General features: G+C 45.0%; 1 protein-coding gene across 8 annotated transcripts in view; it reads left to right on the top strand.

Annotated features, from left to right (window-relative positions):
• Positions 1 to 15,672, top strand: part of ppp1r9a (protein phosphatase 1, regulatory subunit 9A) — a 401,146-nt gene that overhangs the window by 25,429 nt on the left and 360,045 nt on the right. The window lies entirely within an intron of this gene.

The following is a 15,672-nucleotide window of genomic DNA, read 5'->3' as shown; positions in this document are numbered from 1 at the left end:
CGTGTTGGAGCAAATCTCATGAATTTTTCCATCTGTAGGCTGTAATGTAGGCAAGAGGACCAATACATAAAACTTGTACAAATCTCAACTATGCATTTAAATTGACTTCCTACATAGCTAGGTTTTTTGATAAAGTGCATTGTTGAGGCCACAGAACTTCATTACAGTAAATTCATAAATTATATTCCATGAACTAATAACTGAATATCAGTTTAGGAATTAAAAACATTTTTAAAAATCATATGATACTGAGAATTCCAAAATAATTTTGTTCTAAATTAAATTTGAACAAGTGCCTATCGGAATGTAATCTATTTTTAATTGTTTATTGTATGTCTTTGTTTGCTGCTAAGTCTATTATACCAACATTGAACTATCAATGATCTCTATCCCAGGAGTACAGAATATACATAAATCTCGTGAACATTCTAGTATAAGTTTAAAAAAGACGGACTTTATTCGAGAGTCTTGACTTGAACAAAGCAAAGTCAATTTCGAGAAGAAATGAAAGAATTGAATAAAGGATCATTATCAGCCCAATGCAACAAAAACTGTATTTCTGTGGTTTTTTTAACAAAATAAGACATCCCAAGTGCTTCACGGTTACTTAAAATATTTTTCATGATAAAAAAGACCTAAGAATATAGAAAGGATCATTTAGCTATAAATATTTATTGTTAAAGAACAATATAATCTCTTGTTGAGTATTCCCAGTGTTGTTTGAGTAAATTGTTGACCAAATAAGTACTTCATTTTTGTTACTAAATGGTAGCATATTTTGATTTTTGAAGACTTCAGTAAATGGTCTGAATGATTTTGTTTAATTTCGAAAGAGTGAAATAGCTGTTTCATCAGGATCTTCCTGAAATGGAGTGGAGTTCAAATAACCTCCAAAATCATAAGTGTGAAACCTGAACAATTTATGGATGTTATCTAAACCCTCTGTTTGGGTTCCAGCTTTCAGTTCTCACGCACGTAATTATTTCTATAACCACATTTGCAGATCTCCCATAAAATTACTTGTGTATTCATGCATTAAGGTTATTCCTTTTTCCTGTAGTTAGTGACAATTAAATATGTATTTTCCATTACTAAAGTTATTGAAGTAATATCTATCATAAGTGAAATTAAGTATAAGAGTTATGAAAGGTAGTTTCTGAAAGATACTGGTCTCCTGTATTTATAATGCATTCTACCTACCACTTTAGGAAACCTGTTGAAAATGTAAGTAATTGTACCATTATCTCAACAGCACATCTTGTTCTGGTCTATTTTAAGGTTTGCACACTTGCTGTTGGTCACACCAGACTTAATCATAGTTGAAATTCTAGCTATGTAATGTTTATACCTGACTTGCTCATACACAACTTTTATTTATTTTTTCTGTACAAGGAGGCAAAATAGGCAAAATTCAATGGCTCCTGAAAATGGGTGCAAAGATCATCTTGATGCAGTGTTAGCTTGTGCTGTTGTTTCTGATTTAGGTAGCACACCAGCTTTGTGTTGCTTGTTCATTGCCGTGATTAAAAGAGTGTAACCAGCGCTTATCCACTCTATTGAGCAGCAGCACACCTCAATAGGGGTCCCAAAATCATGAGAGGCTAACATCAATTAAAGCAAATTGCAGTACACAAAAGCCAGCCTGTAACATTTGAGGAATTGCATTGTACCTGGTAGAGATGCTAGAAGTAATTCTATTATTAATTCTGACCTGGAAGCACTCAATAATGGAACAATGTTGGAGAGGATGGGCTCCAAGATTTTCCGACACTGCACTGGTGACCTTGATCGAGGTACTGAACTGGAGGAGTAATGTACAGTAGATGAGAACGTAATCTAGGATTTCTACAATTCTGCCCTTATTCACATCCGTGATTTTGATTGTTGTACCATTGGTGGTTGTGCCTTCAGCTACTTAGGCCAAGAACTAGAATTCCCTTCCTAAGCCACTCAGCCTCTTATCTTTGTCCCTTTATGGTGCTCCATAAAATCTACTCCTTTGGCATGTTCAGGTATCTCCTATAGCTCAGTGTCAGATTCTGTTTGATAATCCTCCTTTGATGTGCTGTGGGAGGTCTCACTGCATTCAAGGTGCTAAGTTGTTGATTGGAATCAACAGGTGTTTGACATTTTTGTGTTCTGTAGTTTTGTAACTGCCCACTTCAACAGCTAAAACGCTCTCATCAGGGGTGACAGGGAATACACACACCATTGCTAACTTTTGATCACCCACTCTGCTATTTCCAATTTAATTCTGTCCAACATTAGATTGATTGCCTGTTGAAACAGAGTCAAAATATAGATACGGTTTTAGTGTAATATACTGACTGCCATTGTTGGGATTGTGATTGCTGTCACTCGTGATGCACCTTGGAAGGAAAATGAGAGGCAATATAAACTAAACAATACTGTTTTAAATGGTGCTGGAACAGAAATGTGTGTGTTGATGTACAGAAAATTTTGACGGTGGCAGGGCAAGTTGATAAGTCTGTTCGAAAAGTGAATGGGATCCTTGGGTTTAAAAACAGAGGCATAGAAGTACAAAATAAGTTATAAATCACTGGTATACCTCAGCAGGAATGTTGCGTTCTGTTATGGGATCTACACTTTAATCAAGACCTTGGAGAGGGTGCAGAAGAGATTTACTGATAGATATCTGGGATGGGAGACTTCAATTGTGAGGAGAGACTAGAAACACTGGGTTTGGCCTCCTTAGAACAGAGTCAATTAAGTGGAAATTTAATAAAGGTGTTCAATCTGATGAAGGATGTTGATAGAATTAATAGGAAACAGCTGTTGGTAACAAGAGATTTGAACTTCAGTGAGTAGCAAAAAGAGCAGAGTGGAGATGAGAAATATACTACCTGAAAGAGTGGCAAAAGCAGACATTTTCAAAATGAAATTAGATAAAAATTTGAAGTGGAAAGTTTTAGTTGATGGGGAGAATAGTGGATGGGTGTGCAAGTAATTAGATAGCTCATTAAAAGAGTTGCCAATGACTTCCCTTCTATCCTGCCATTTTATGTGATTGGCTACTGTCACAAGAATGGGCTATTTGGTTCAGCCATCTGCCCAACAGCACCGCACTGATGCTTCAGTGTTTACTTTATTGTTTACTGCATCTGAATCATACTTTACAGCCAATGTCCTATCCCACTGGTAGGATAGACTAACTTCAGGATGGTGGCACAGTGGTATACATTTGGAAATGAGTTGTCCTGGGATCTTCAACATTGGCTCTGGACCTCAAGAAATCTCATGGCATTAGGTTTAACATAAGCAAGGAAACCTGCGCCGATGTTGTGCCGAGCAATGATCACCCTACTCAAATAAGCAACCTACGGAAAGAAACCCTGACCGACTCTGAGGCGTCGCGCAGCTCCACAGTGGAAAATATGGCAGAGGCCGCATCAGCGGACTCCCCGATTACGGCAGACATGCTGGCCAGTATGCTAGCTAAGGAATGTTATGCCCACTTCGACAAGCCGTGGAGGCAGATGGAAGAAAAACTATGTCTGCCACTTGAGGAAGCCCTGGGCCTTGTCCAGGTGAAATGAGAGAATATTGCGGAATCTGTTAAACATCATGGCGAGGTGATTGAAGACATGGTAAAAGCGCTGACGAGTCACGGGGGGAGCCGTTTGCCTCACTAGAAGTTGAAATAGTGGTGGTGATTGCTGAGAATAGAAGGCTAAAGCCAACGACCTCAAGCCATCCCTGGAATCTGTCTGGTAACTCTTCGCTGCACTCCCTTGAGAGCAAGGACATCCTTCCTCAGAGAAGGAGACCAAAACTGCACACAATACTCAAGTGTGGTCTTACCAAGGCCCTGTACAGTTGCAGCAACACATCCCTGCTTCTTGACTCAAAACCTCGCAATGAAGGCCAACATATCATTAGCCTTCTTGCCGCCTGCTGCACCTGCATACTTGCCTTCAGAGACTGGTGCACAAGGACACCCAGGTCCTGCTCAACCTGAATGGTTGTAAATTGGGCAGCACGGGAGCACAAGTGGCTAGCACTGTGGCTTCACAGCGCCAGGGTCCCAGGTTTGATTTCCTGCTTGGTCACTGCCTGTGCAGAGCCTGCACGTTCTCCCCGTGTCTGCGTGAGTTTTCTCCGGGTGCTCGGGTTTCCTCCTGTTGGAACCAACAATTCTACGGACACGTTCTTGTAGGATTAGAATAGCGGTTTTAATATACTTACAACAGAGCCAGCCTGTTAGCTGTTGAACTTTCGGTGAACTGGCTGGCTGACCCTGTGGCCCTGTGTCCCCGGTGATGACCACCACCTGAGCTCTCCAGGGACTATTACTGGCCTCTATGATCCCCTCACTGAGCAGCCGTCGGACCTCCGATCGGATAAAGACCCTATCCTGTAGGCTGTATCGCCTGCTGCGAGTAGCTACTGGTTTGCAATCTGGAGTGAGATTGGCGAAGAGAGGAGGGGGGGAGATGTGCAGCGTGGCTAGGCTGCAGATAGTGTGTGGGGGCAGGGGCCCGCTGAGGGTGAGGCTCTTGAGGTTGCACTGGAAATCCAGGCCTAATAAGAGTGGCGCGCAGGACATAAAGTTTAAATTTAGAATAACTAGCGCCTCGAATTGTGAGCGTAGCGACGGTGCGTCCTTGGATTTGGACTGAGTGGGAGCCCGAAGCGAGGGCGATAGTTTGGCTCACCGGAAAAATAGAAAGCAAACAGCGTCTTGCCAGCTCTGGATGTATAAAGCTCTCGGTGCTCCCGGAGTCAAAGAGGCATGGCGTGCTGTACCTGTTGGCATCGAATTTCGTAGGTGCTTGGGGCGGGATTGATCTAGGGTGACCGCGTTGAGTTGCGGGCCGCGTGGGGAGTGCCCGGGGAAGTCGTATCTTCAGATGAGCTTTCTGAGCATGCCGATGCAGATGGGTCCCGTGGATCGCACGTGGTGAACGGCGAGGAAGATGGCGGCCCCATGGATCGCACGTGGCGGGAGGGGGCGGAGTTGGGGGCGTAGGCCGCAGCGTTTCGGGCCCCGCGGGCCTGCTGGTGTTGGGAGCGATTTGTTCTCTCTGCAAGGGAGTTAAAAACTGGGGCCCTTTTCGCGAGGCACAATCTGGCATAGTGGCCTTTCTTCCCGCAGCTGCTGCAGGTCGCGGATCGGGCTGGGCAGTGCTGCCGCGGGTGCTGGCTTTGGCCACAGAAATGGCAGGCTGGAGCAGCTGAGTAGTTAGCTGGGACAGCAGAGTTACTGGCTTTGGCAGCGCGGTAGCTGGGGGGCCATGCGGCACAGGCTTGGGGGGATTGTTGGTCGGGGGCCCACGATGAGGTCGCGGGGTCCGTGGGAAACGAGGTGAGGCTGCGGAAGGAGACTTCCATAGTGGTAGCAGCCTCCACAGTAGTATCTATGTCCTGGGCCCCCTTTTCTAGCAGTCTTTGGCGCACATAGTTAGATCTAAGGCCCGCTACGAAAATGTCCCGCACAGCAAGCTCCCTATGTTCAGCCGCGGTAACGGCTTGATAATTACAGTCATTGGAAAGATTGTTCAGTTCCCGTACAAACTCAGCTAGCATTTCTGTAGGCCGCTGACGGCGAGTCGTAAACACGTGGCGTGCATAAACATCGCCAGCGCTGCGGTGTAAGAACCGGCCGGATTTAGCTGTGTGGAGATTCTGTGGCTTACCCTCGCGTGCAGTAGGCTGAGTTTTTGTTCCGGCGGTGCTGGCTTCTGCCAGGTAGGCTTTAAAACATCTCGGCCAGTGGGAAAAAATTTCCTTAGCCTCTGCATCCTTCGGGTTGAGTTCTAGGCATCCGGGCTTGAGGGCTGCTTCCATGATTTTCTTCAACTGTTTCCTAAGTATATTAAATTGTTGGAACCAACTATTCTACGGACACGTGCTTGTAGGATTAGAATAGCGGTTTTAATATACTTACAACAGAGCCAGCCTGTTAGCCGTTGAACTTTCGGTGAACTGGCCGGCTGACCCTGTGGTACTGAACTTTATATAGCAGCTCCCGGGGGAGGAGTCCTGGGCGGAGCCAAGGGAGAAGCCCAGTACAACTCTCGAGTATTCCCAGAGCTACTCCCCCTGGTTGTCAGGTAGTGCAACTGCACTTACAATATAGACACATATATATACAGATTATAATCCCGTGTGAATCACATTCACCACACCTCCCACAGTCCAAAGATGTGCACGTTAGTTGGATTGGCCATGATAAATTGCCCTTCGTGTTCAAAAAGGGGTAGGAGGGGTTGTTTGATTGGGGGAATGGGGTGGAAGTGAGGGCTTAAGTGGGTCGGTGCAGACTTGATTGGCCGAAAAGCCTCCTTCTGCACTGTATGTTCTATGTTTTAATCTGCCTTCCTGTTTTTGCTTCCAAAGTGAACAACCTCACACTTATCCAAATTAGGTAGATTGGCCATGCTAAATTGCCCGTAGTGTCCTTAAAAGTAAGGTTAAGGGGGGGTTGTTGGGTTACGGGTATAGGGTGGATACATGGGTTTGAGTAGGGTGATCATTGCTCGGCACAACATCGAGGGCCGAAGGGCCTGTTCTGTGCTGTACTGTTCTATGTTCTATGTTCTATATACTGCATTTGCCATTGATTTGACCACTCGCCCAACCTGTCCAGATCTTGCTGTAGGATCCCTGCATCCTCGTCACAGTTTACCCTCCCACGTAATTTGGTATCATCTGCAAACTTTGAGCTGTTATATTTTGTTCCTTCATCCAAATCATTAGTATATATTGTGAACAGCTGGGGTCCCAGCACCGATCCCTGTGGTACCCCACTGGTTACTGCCTGCCAATTTGAAAAGGACCCATCAATCCCTACTCTTTGTTTCCTCTCTGCCAACCAGTTTTCTATCCACCTCAATACATTTCCCTAATCCCACGCGCTTTAATTTTGCGCAATAATCTCTTCCGCGGGACTTTGTCAAACGCCTTCTAAAAGTCCAAATATACCACATCGACTGGCTCCCCCTTGTCAACTGTACTGATTACCGCTTCAAAGAATTCGAACAGATTTGTCAAGCATGATTTTCCCTTCATAAATCCATGCTGACTCTGACTGTCCCTGCCACTGCCTTCTAAATGTTCTGCTATAAAGTCATTGATAATGGATTCAAGCATTTTTCCCATTTCCGATGTTAGGCTTATTGGTCCATAATTCCCTGCTTTCTCTCTATCGCCCTTTTTGAATATCGGAGTGGCGTGAGCCACCCTCCAATCTGCAGGGACAGTTCCAGAGTTTATAGAATCCCGGAAGATGCATCCACTATTTCCAGAGCCACCTCCTTAAGCACTTTGGGATGCAGATTCTCAGGCCCTGGGGATTTATCCACCTTCAATCCCATCAATTTTCCCAGCACCATTTCTCTACTAATGTTGATCTCCCTCAGTTCTTCCCTCTCACGAAACCTTTCATTCTCCAACATTTCCGGGATCTGATTTGTGTCCTCATTTGTGAAGACAGAGCCAAAGTATGTATTCAATTGCTCAGCCATTTCTTTGTCCCTTATTATGCGTTCCCCTGTTTCTGTCTGTAGGGGGCCTACATTTCTCTTTACCAGTATCTTTCTATTCACATATCTATGGAAACTCTTAGTGTCAGTCTTTATGTTCCCTACAAGCTTCCTTTCGTACTGTACTTTCTCCTTCTTAATCAATCCCTTCGTCCTTTTTTTTTCCTTTTTCTTTTTTAATAAATTTAGATTACCCAATTATTTTTTCCAATTAAGGGGCAATTTAGTGTGGCCAATCCACCTACTCTGCACATTTTTTGGGTTGTGGGGGCAAAACCCACGCAGACACGGGGAGAATGTGCAAACTCCACACGGACAGTGATCAAGAGCCGGGATCGAGCCTGGGACCTCAGCGCCGTGAAGCAGCTGTGCTAACCACTAGGCCACCGTGCTGCCCTCCCTTCGTCGCCCTTTGCTGAATTCTAAACTGTTCCCAATCCTCAGACCTATTATTTTTCTTGGCCAATCTGTATACTTCTTCCTTGTATCGGATACTATTTCTAGTGTTCTTTGTAAGCCATGGATTGGCCCTCTTACCCCCTTTGCTTTTGTGCCAGACAGGAATGAACAGTTGCTGTAGTTCCCCCATGTGTTCCTTGAATGTTTCCCATTGTCTATCCACTGTCATCCCTTTACCAAAGAACAAAGAAAAATGCAGCACAGGAACAGGCCCTTTGGCCCTCCAAGCCTGTGCCAACCATGCTGCCCATCTAAACTAAAATCTTCTGCACTTCTGGGGTCCGTATCCCTCTATTCCCATCCTATTTATGTATTTGTCAAGATGCCCCTTAAACGGCACTATCTTCCCTGCTTCCACCACCTCCTCCGGCAGCGAGTTCCAGGCACCTCTGTGTAAAAAAAACAACAAAAAAACTTGCCTCATACATCTCCTCTAAACCTTGCCTCTTGCACCTTAAACCTATGCCCCCTAGCAATTGACCCCTCTACCCTGGGAAAAAGCCTCTGACTATCCACTCTGTCTATGCCCCTCATAATTTTGTAGACCTCTATCAGGTCGCTCCTCAACCTCCATCGTTCCAGTGAGAACAAACCGAGTTTATGCAACCTCTCCTCATAGCTAATGCCCACCATACCAGGCAACATCCTGGTAAATCTCTTCTGCATCGTCTCTAAAGCCTCCATATCCTTCTGGTAGTGTGGCGACCAGAATTGAACACTATACTCCAAGTGTGGCCTAACTAAGGTTCTGTACAGCTGCAACATGACTTGCCAATTTCTATACTCAATGCCCCGGCCAATGAAGGCAAGCATGCCATGTGCCTTCTTGACTACCTTCTCCACCTGTGTTGCCCCTTTCAGTGACCTGTGGACCTGTGCACCTAGATCTCTCTGACTGTCAATACTCTTGAGGGTTCTACCATTCACTGTATATTCCCTACGTGTATTAGACCTTCCAAAAAGCATTACCTCACACTTGTCTGGATTAAACTCCATCTGCCATCTCTCCGCCAATCTTAAGTAATTTTCCCCAATCTATCAAGGCCAAATCATGCCTCGTATCCTCATAGTTCCCTTTATTAAGATTCAGCACCCTAGACTCCGAATCAACTACTTCACTCTCCACCTTGATAAAAAATTCTATCATGCTATGGTCGCTTATCCCCAAGGGGTCTCGAACAGCCAGATTGACAATGATTCCCTTCTCATTACACAGTACCCAGTCTAAGAAGGCCTGCTCTCTAGTTGGTTCCTCAACATATTGGTCAAGAAAACCATCCCGTATACACTCCAGAAATTCCTCCTCTATGGCATTGTGGCCAATTTGATTTGCCCAATCTATGTGAAGATTAAAATCACCCATGATCACTGATATTCCCTTGTTACATGCATCTCTAATTTCTTGTTTAATGCCATTCCCAACCTCACCACTGCAGTTTGGGGGTCTATATATGACACCCGCTAATGTTTTTTGTCCCTTGGTATTTCTCAACTCTACCCATACAGGTTCCACATTTTCAGAGCTAATATCCTTTCTCACTACTGTGTTAATTTCCTCTTTAACCAGCAGTGCTGCCACACCACCACCTTTTCTTTATGCTTGTCTTTCCTTAATACTGAAAACCCTGGGACATTCAGTTCCCATCCCTGTTCACCCTGCAGCCATGTCTCTGTAATCCCAATTATATCATACCCATTTGTATCTATCTGCGCGATTAGTTCATCCACTTTATTGAATCCACTCCAGAATGTCCTGTACCCATTCCGAGGCATCCTTGACCCTAGCACCAGGGAGGCAACATACCATCCTGGAGTCTCGTTTGCGGCCACAGAAAAGCCTGTCTATTCCCCTTACAATTGAATCCCCTATAACTATTGCACTGTCACACTTATTACCCCTCTCCTCTGCAGCAGAATCAACCGTGGTGCCACGAATTTGGCTGTTGCTGTTTTCCCCCGAGAGACCATGGGGGAGGAAGAGCTGCAAATGTCCAAGCAGTTTTACTTGGTTCGATGAGCTTCGCATCTGCAAATAGTTAGGGGTTGCGGTTTGCAGGGATGGGGGGGGGGGTCTTAAGTTTTTTTCGGGTATCAATATGTATATTTGGGTGGAGCATTAGTTGGGGGGTGGGGGGCAAGTGAAGTTAGCCTGCCAATTCTCTTTGTCTCATTCTATGGGTGGATTTGGTGACTATTTTGGGTGGGTCTTGGGGGCCCATGTTTTCTGAGTAGGAACGTGGCAACTCCTGGCTGGCTTGTTCAGGGATGGAGGTGGGAGGCCCCCAATTTGGCTGGCCACATGGAATGTAAGGGAGGTGGGTGGCCCGGTAAAAAGGTGGGAAGTTTTTGCTCCCTTAAAGAATCAATGTGCTGATGTGGTGTTTTGCAGGAGACTCACTTGTGGATAAGGTATCAAACCAGACTGCGGAAGGGATGGGTGAGCCAAATGTTGCATTCGGGCTTTCATGGGTGGGCCAGAGGTACAGCGATCTCAGTCAGTAAATGGGTTCTTTTCTCCCAGTACCAGATTCATGATGGTCAGTGGGTCTTTAGCAGGCATGTCAGTGGTACTAGTAAATATCTGTGCTAAATTGGGATGATGTTTGCATCTAGGGACAAGGCGTTCTCGTTCTTTTCCCACGTTCATAAACTGTATTCCAGGATTGACATCATCTTAATAGGTGAGTCTCTCCTACCCTGGGTTTGGAGATCAGAATACTCGGCTATTGTAATCTCGGACAATGCTCCACGCTTGTGGACTTGGTCCAAATTCTAATCAGTGCTTATCGTGGAGGTTAGATGTAGCATTGCTGGCGGAGGTGGGGTTTTCTCAGCACATGTCCAGGACCATCGACGAGTATACCTGATTAAATAGGAATGACTCTGCACCTCCCTCCACGCTATGGGAAGCCGGTTGTAAGGAGGGGATTGAATTGGATTTGCTTATTGTTATGTGTACCGAGGTACAATGAAAAGTATTTTTCTGCGAGCAGCTCAAACAGATCATTCAGTACATGAAAAGAAGATAAAATAAAAAGAAAATACATAATAGGGCAACATAAGGTACACGATGTAAATACATAGACACATGCATCAGGTGAAGCATACAGGAATGCTGTATTAATCAGGTCAGTCCATAAGACGGTCGTTTAGGAGTCTGGTAACAGCGGGGAAGAAGCTGTTTTTGAATCTGTTTATGTGTGTTCTCAGACTTTTGTATCTCCTGCCTGATGGAAGAAGTTGGAAGAGTGAGTAAGGCGGGTGGGAGTGGTCTTTGATTATGCTGCCCGTTTTCCCCAGGCAGCGGGAGGTGTAGATGGAGTCAATGGATGGGAAACAGGTTTGTGTGATGGACTGAGCTATGTTCACGATTCTCTGAAGTTTCTTGCGGTCTTGGGCCAAGCAATTGCCATACCAGGCTGCGATGCAGCCAGATAGGATGCTTTCTATGATGCATCTGTAAAGTTGGTAAGAGTCAGTGTGGAATTTCCTTAGTTTCCTAAGGAAGTATAGGCACTGTTGTGCTTTCTTGGTGGCAGCGTCAACGTGGATGGAACAAGACGGATTTTTGGTGATGTGCACACCTAGGAATTTCAAGCTGTCAACCATCTCCACCTCGGCCCGGTTGATGCAGACGGGCGTACAGTACATTGCTTTCTGAAGTCAATGACCAGCTCTTTAGTTTTGCTGGCATTGAGGGATAGATAGATTGTTGTCGTTGCACCACTCCACCAGGTTCTCTATCTCCCTCCTGTATTCTGACTCGTCATTGTTCTAGATCCGACCCACTATGGTCGTGTCATCTGCAAACTTGTAGATGGAGTTGGAACCAAATTTTGCCATGCAGTCGTGTGTATACAAGGAGTATAGTAGGGGGCCTTGCGGGGCCCTGGTATTGAAGACTATCGTGGAGGAGGTGTTGCTGTTTATTCTTACTGATTATGGTCTGTGGGTCAGAAAGTCGAGGATCCATTTGCAGAGTGAGGAGCCAAGTCCTAGGCTTTGGAGCTTTGATGTGGAGGTAATCTCCTTTAAGGCACATTTTGATAGGATTCTGAGGGCAGAGTGGCAATGGTTGGTGGGTGTGCTTCTTGAGACGGATCGTCAATATTTGTCTGACCCTACTCCGCAGTTGCTTCTGAATAGGAAGAAGTTACCAGCCCAATAGGAAGAAGTTACCAGCCCAGTTTGATTTGCTGTCCACTGGGAAGGCGGTGAACCAGCTCCAGTTCCGGAGGGTATTTTTTTTAATGAGTATGGGGAAGGCTAGCCGTTTTCTAGCTCACCAGTTGAGGTGGCAGGCAGCTTCCAGAGAGATTATACAAATTAAAAACTTGGGTTTGGTTTCCGCCCGGAATTAAGTCAGTGCGGTCTTCGAGTCTTTTTACAAGCCTCTCGATAGGTCAGAGACCCCCGGAGAATAGGTCGGTTTTTAGATGGCTATGCTTTCCGATGGTGGAGAGAGAAAGGCAGGAGAAGTTGGGGCCCCGTTGTGCCCGGAGGAAGTACTGAAGGGCATTGGATTGATGCAGTTCGGTAAGGCCCCTGGTCCTGACGGGTTTCTCGTCCAATTTTACAAGAACGTTACGAGCCAGTTAACACCACTGTCACAGGAGTCCTTGCCCGTACCCTCTTCCAGGCCTCTATATTTCTTACTTTGAAAAAAGACAAAAATCCCATGGAGTGTGGTTCCTATGAAGCAATTTCCCTTCTGAATGGTGACGGCAAATTGATAGCTCAGGTTTTGGAGCTGCGTTTGAACCATGTGTTCCAGAGGTGATTGCGGACGACCAGACTGGTTTCATTAAAAGACTACAATTATCGGCTAATGTGCGGTGCTTATTGAATGTTCTCCTTTCCCCCTCTCTGGTTTCTGAACCAGAGTGATTGTGTCTTTGCGTGCGGAGAAGGCATTGGACAGGGTAGAGTGGGTGTACCTCTTCAAGGCCCTGGGGAGGTTCGGTCTTGGGCAGAAGTTTGTTTTGTGGTTCAGCTGCTTTTTAGTGCTCCTACGTATGTATGCGCACCAACGCTTAAAACTCTGGATATTTCTCATTGAGTAAGGGTATCATTCAGGGATGTTCTTTGTCACCACTTCTATTTGCGCTGGTGATTGAGCTGTTAGCAATATCCCTGAGAACCTTGGATAAAGTGGGGGGGGGCTCCTTTTTCAGGATACAAACGGAACCTGGAGAAGAGCGAATGTTTTCTGGTTAAGGGGAGCGGAACTGATCTGGGGGTATTGCCTTTTTGAGTTGTCAGAGGTAGCTTTTGTTATCTGGGTATCTGGTTGGCCTGTAATTGGCTATCGCTCCATAGATTGAACTACACTAGTTTGGTGAACACGATGAGGTCTGACTTGTAAAAATGGGTAATCTCCCTCTGTCCTCGGCGGACAGACTATAAACATTAATATTCATTTATTTCTTTTTCAGTGCCTCGCAATTTTTCTCTCCCAAACCCTTTTTTGCTAAGGGTAATAAGTTTGTGATCTTTTATTTGGGCAGGTAAGACCGTCCAAGAGTCCATAGGGTATTCTTTTAGAGGGACTGGCAGTCGGTTTGTCTGGCGTTACCCAACTTGCTCATTTATTATTGATTGGTCAACATTGGGAACATACTGTGATGGTTTGGGGAGCTGAGCCCTATGTGAGGACAGATGGAGGCAAGCTCCTGGAGGGGTGCTCGTCTAAGGGCTTTGGCAATGGCCCCGACTACCTTCTTTCTGATGAGGTTCTCTTCGAACCCAGTGGTAGTGTCCACTCTTAAAATATGGAGACAATTTAGGCATGACATTGTTGGCCCCTATCTGTGGCAACCACCTATTCGCTCCGTCTGGTTTAGAGATGCTGCTTATATTATGGGAGTGGAAGTGCCTTGGGAGTTTTAGGGATCTATTTGTGGATCTATTTGCTAGTTTGGAGGTATTATCAACAAAGTTTTCACTTCCAGGAATGAACTTGAAAATGAAATGAAAAAAATGAAAATCGCTTATTGTCAAGAGTAGGCTTCAATGAAGTTACTGTGAAAAGCCCCTAGTCGCCACATTCCGGCGCCTGTCTGGGGAGGCTGGTACGGGAATCGAACCGTGCTACTCGCCTGCTTGGTCTGCTTTAAAAGCCAGCGATTTAGCCTAGTGAGCTAAACCAGCCCCTTGTTCTGTTATTTGTTCTGTTACTCCTAAAAATGATTTGTTCGAAAGGCTTTTCCTGTATTCCCCATGACTCTGCAACCCTCCCTGTTGAGTTGAACTCTATCGCTTGCAGGATCTGGTGGCGGAGCATTTCCAACATTTATGGACAAATCTTAATGGAGGTGGCCCTGCTAGACGAAGCACAGGCAAAATTGGAGAGAGAGCTGGGACCTATTTTAGATGAAGTTGTGTGTGGAGTGAGACCCTTTGTAGGGTGAACTCCACGTGCTCCTCTGCACGTCTTAGCCTAATCCAGCTCAAGTACATAGGGCTCACGTAATTAAAGCTAGGTTGAGCAAGACGGGTGCAAGCAATGTTTTTGGGGACCTGCTAATCACACCTGCATGATGTGTCCTGTGCCAAGTTGGCAAGCTTTTGGGTCTCCTTCTTGAGCACCATGTCGGTGATTCTTAACATTGATCTGGAACCTTGTCCATTGGCCGTTTTCAGGATATCAGACTCACTTGGGTTACAGATTGGGGCAAAGGTGGATGTTCTCGCCTTTTCCTTGCGAATAGCACAGAGGCGGGTTCTGCTGGGATAGAGATCTGCTGCTCCACCTAGCTCTGTTTGTGTGATCTTACGGAATTTATATCTAGAGAAGGTCAAGTACACCATGGGACTCGGTTAAGGGGTTCTACCTGAGGTGGCACCATTCATTTCTTACTTTAAAAAACTAATCACCATCAGTTGTTAGGAAGAGGAGGGAATGGTTTACCTCTTAATTCTCATTGTTGGGGAGGCGGTGTTTCTTTCCTGGGTCTGTTTTGCACAATTGGTTCTATTTGTTCTAATATTGTACTTTGTAACCTCTGTTTTTCCATGTTGATATTGCATATTTTGTTTGTTAGAAATTAAAATTATTGAATAAAAATATATTTTAAAAAAATCTCTAATCTCATGACCTGGTTAATCTCTCATTCCCATCACCATTAACCCTGGTTCAATGAAGACTGCAGGAGAGCATGCTTGGGAGTAACGCCAGTATTATGAACAATGTATAATTTTAAGTTGAATTTATACTATATATCTGTGTGTTAAAAAAGGTTTTTGTTTGTGGACCTTGGTGCCTGGAACTTGGCTAAAAGGTTTCTGGACTTTTGGGTTTGTTTGTGTGTGTAGATATTTTTAATGAGGCCATACAACCTCTGAAGTTAGAGATGGTTAAAATAGGTTGAAAGTTGAATGATTCTCGAAAATAAAACAAAGTAGAAAAGCTTTATTGTTGCTGAGCAACAGTGATCCAGTGAGACAGACATGGGGGAAGGGGGACAAAGAGAAGGCAGGGATTTTAAGATCCCTGAAAAAAAAACTACAAGGTTAATGGGACAGTAGTTAACTAAATAATCAGTAATAAGACTCAATAAAGTGATCAGCTAGCAGAGGTGCTCAGTTTAGACTGAGTTTAGGGTACTCATTTGGTGTGTAGTTGAAGAAACAGTGCGGCTTTTGGGTGTCTTGGAAGAGATTCAAGTTGCATGAGAAGCATCAAATGAATGCTCAGAAATTCACTTGA

This window comes from Scyliorhinus canicula, chromosome 5 (assembly GCF_902713615.1).
Source record: "Scyliorhinus canicula chromosome 5, sScyCan1.1, whole genome shotgun sequence".
Classification (NCBI taxonomy): domain Eukaryota; kingdom Metazoa; phylum Chordata; class Chondrichthyes; order Carcharhiniformes; family Scyliorhinidae; genus Scyliorhinus; species Scyliorhinus canicula.
The sequence above is the reverse complement of the archived record's forward strand: the minus strand, read 5'-3'. Positions and strand labels throughout refer to the sequence as shown.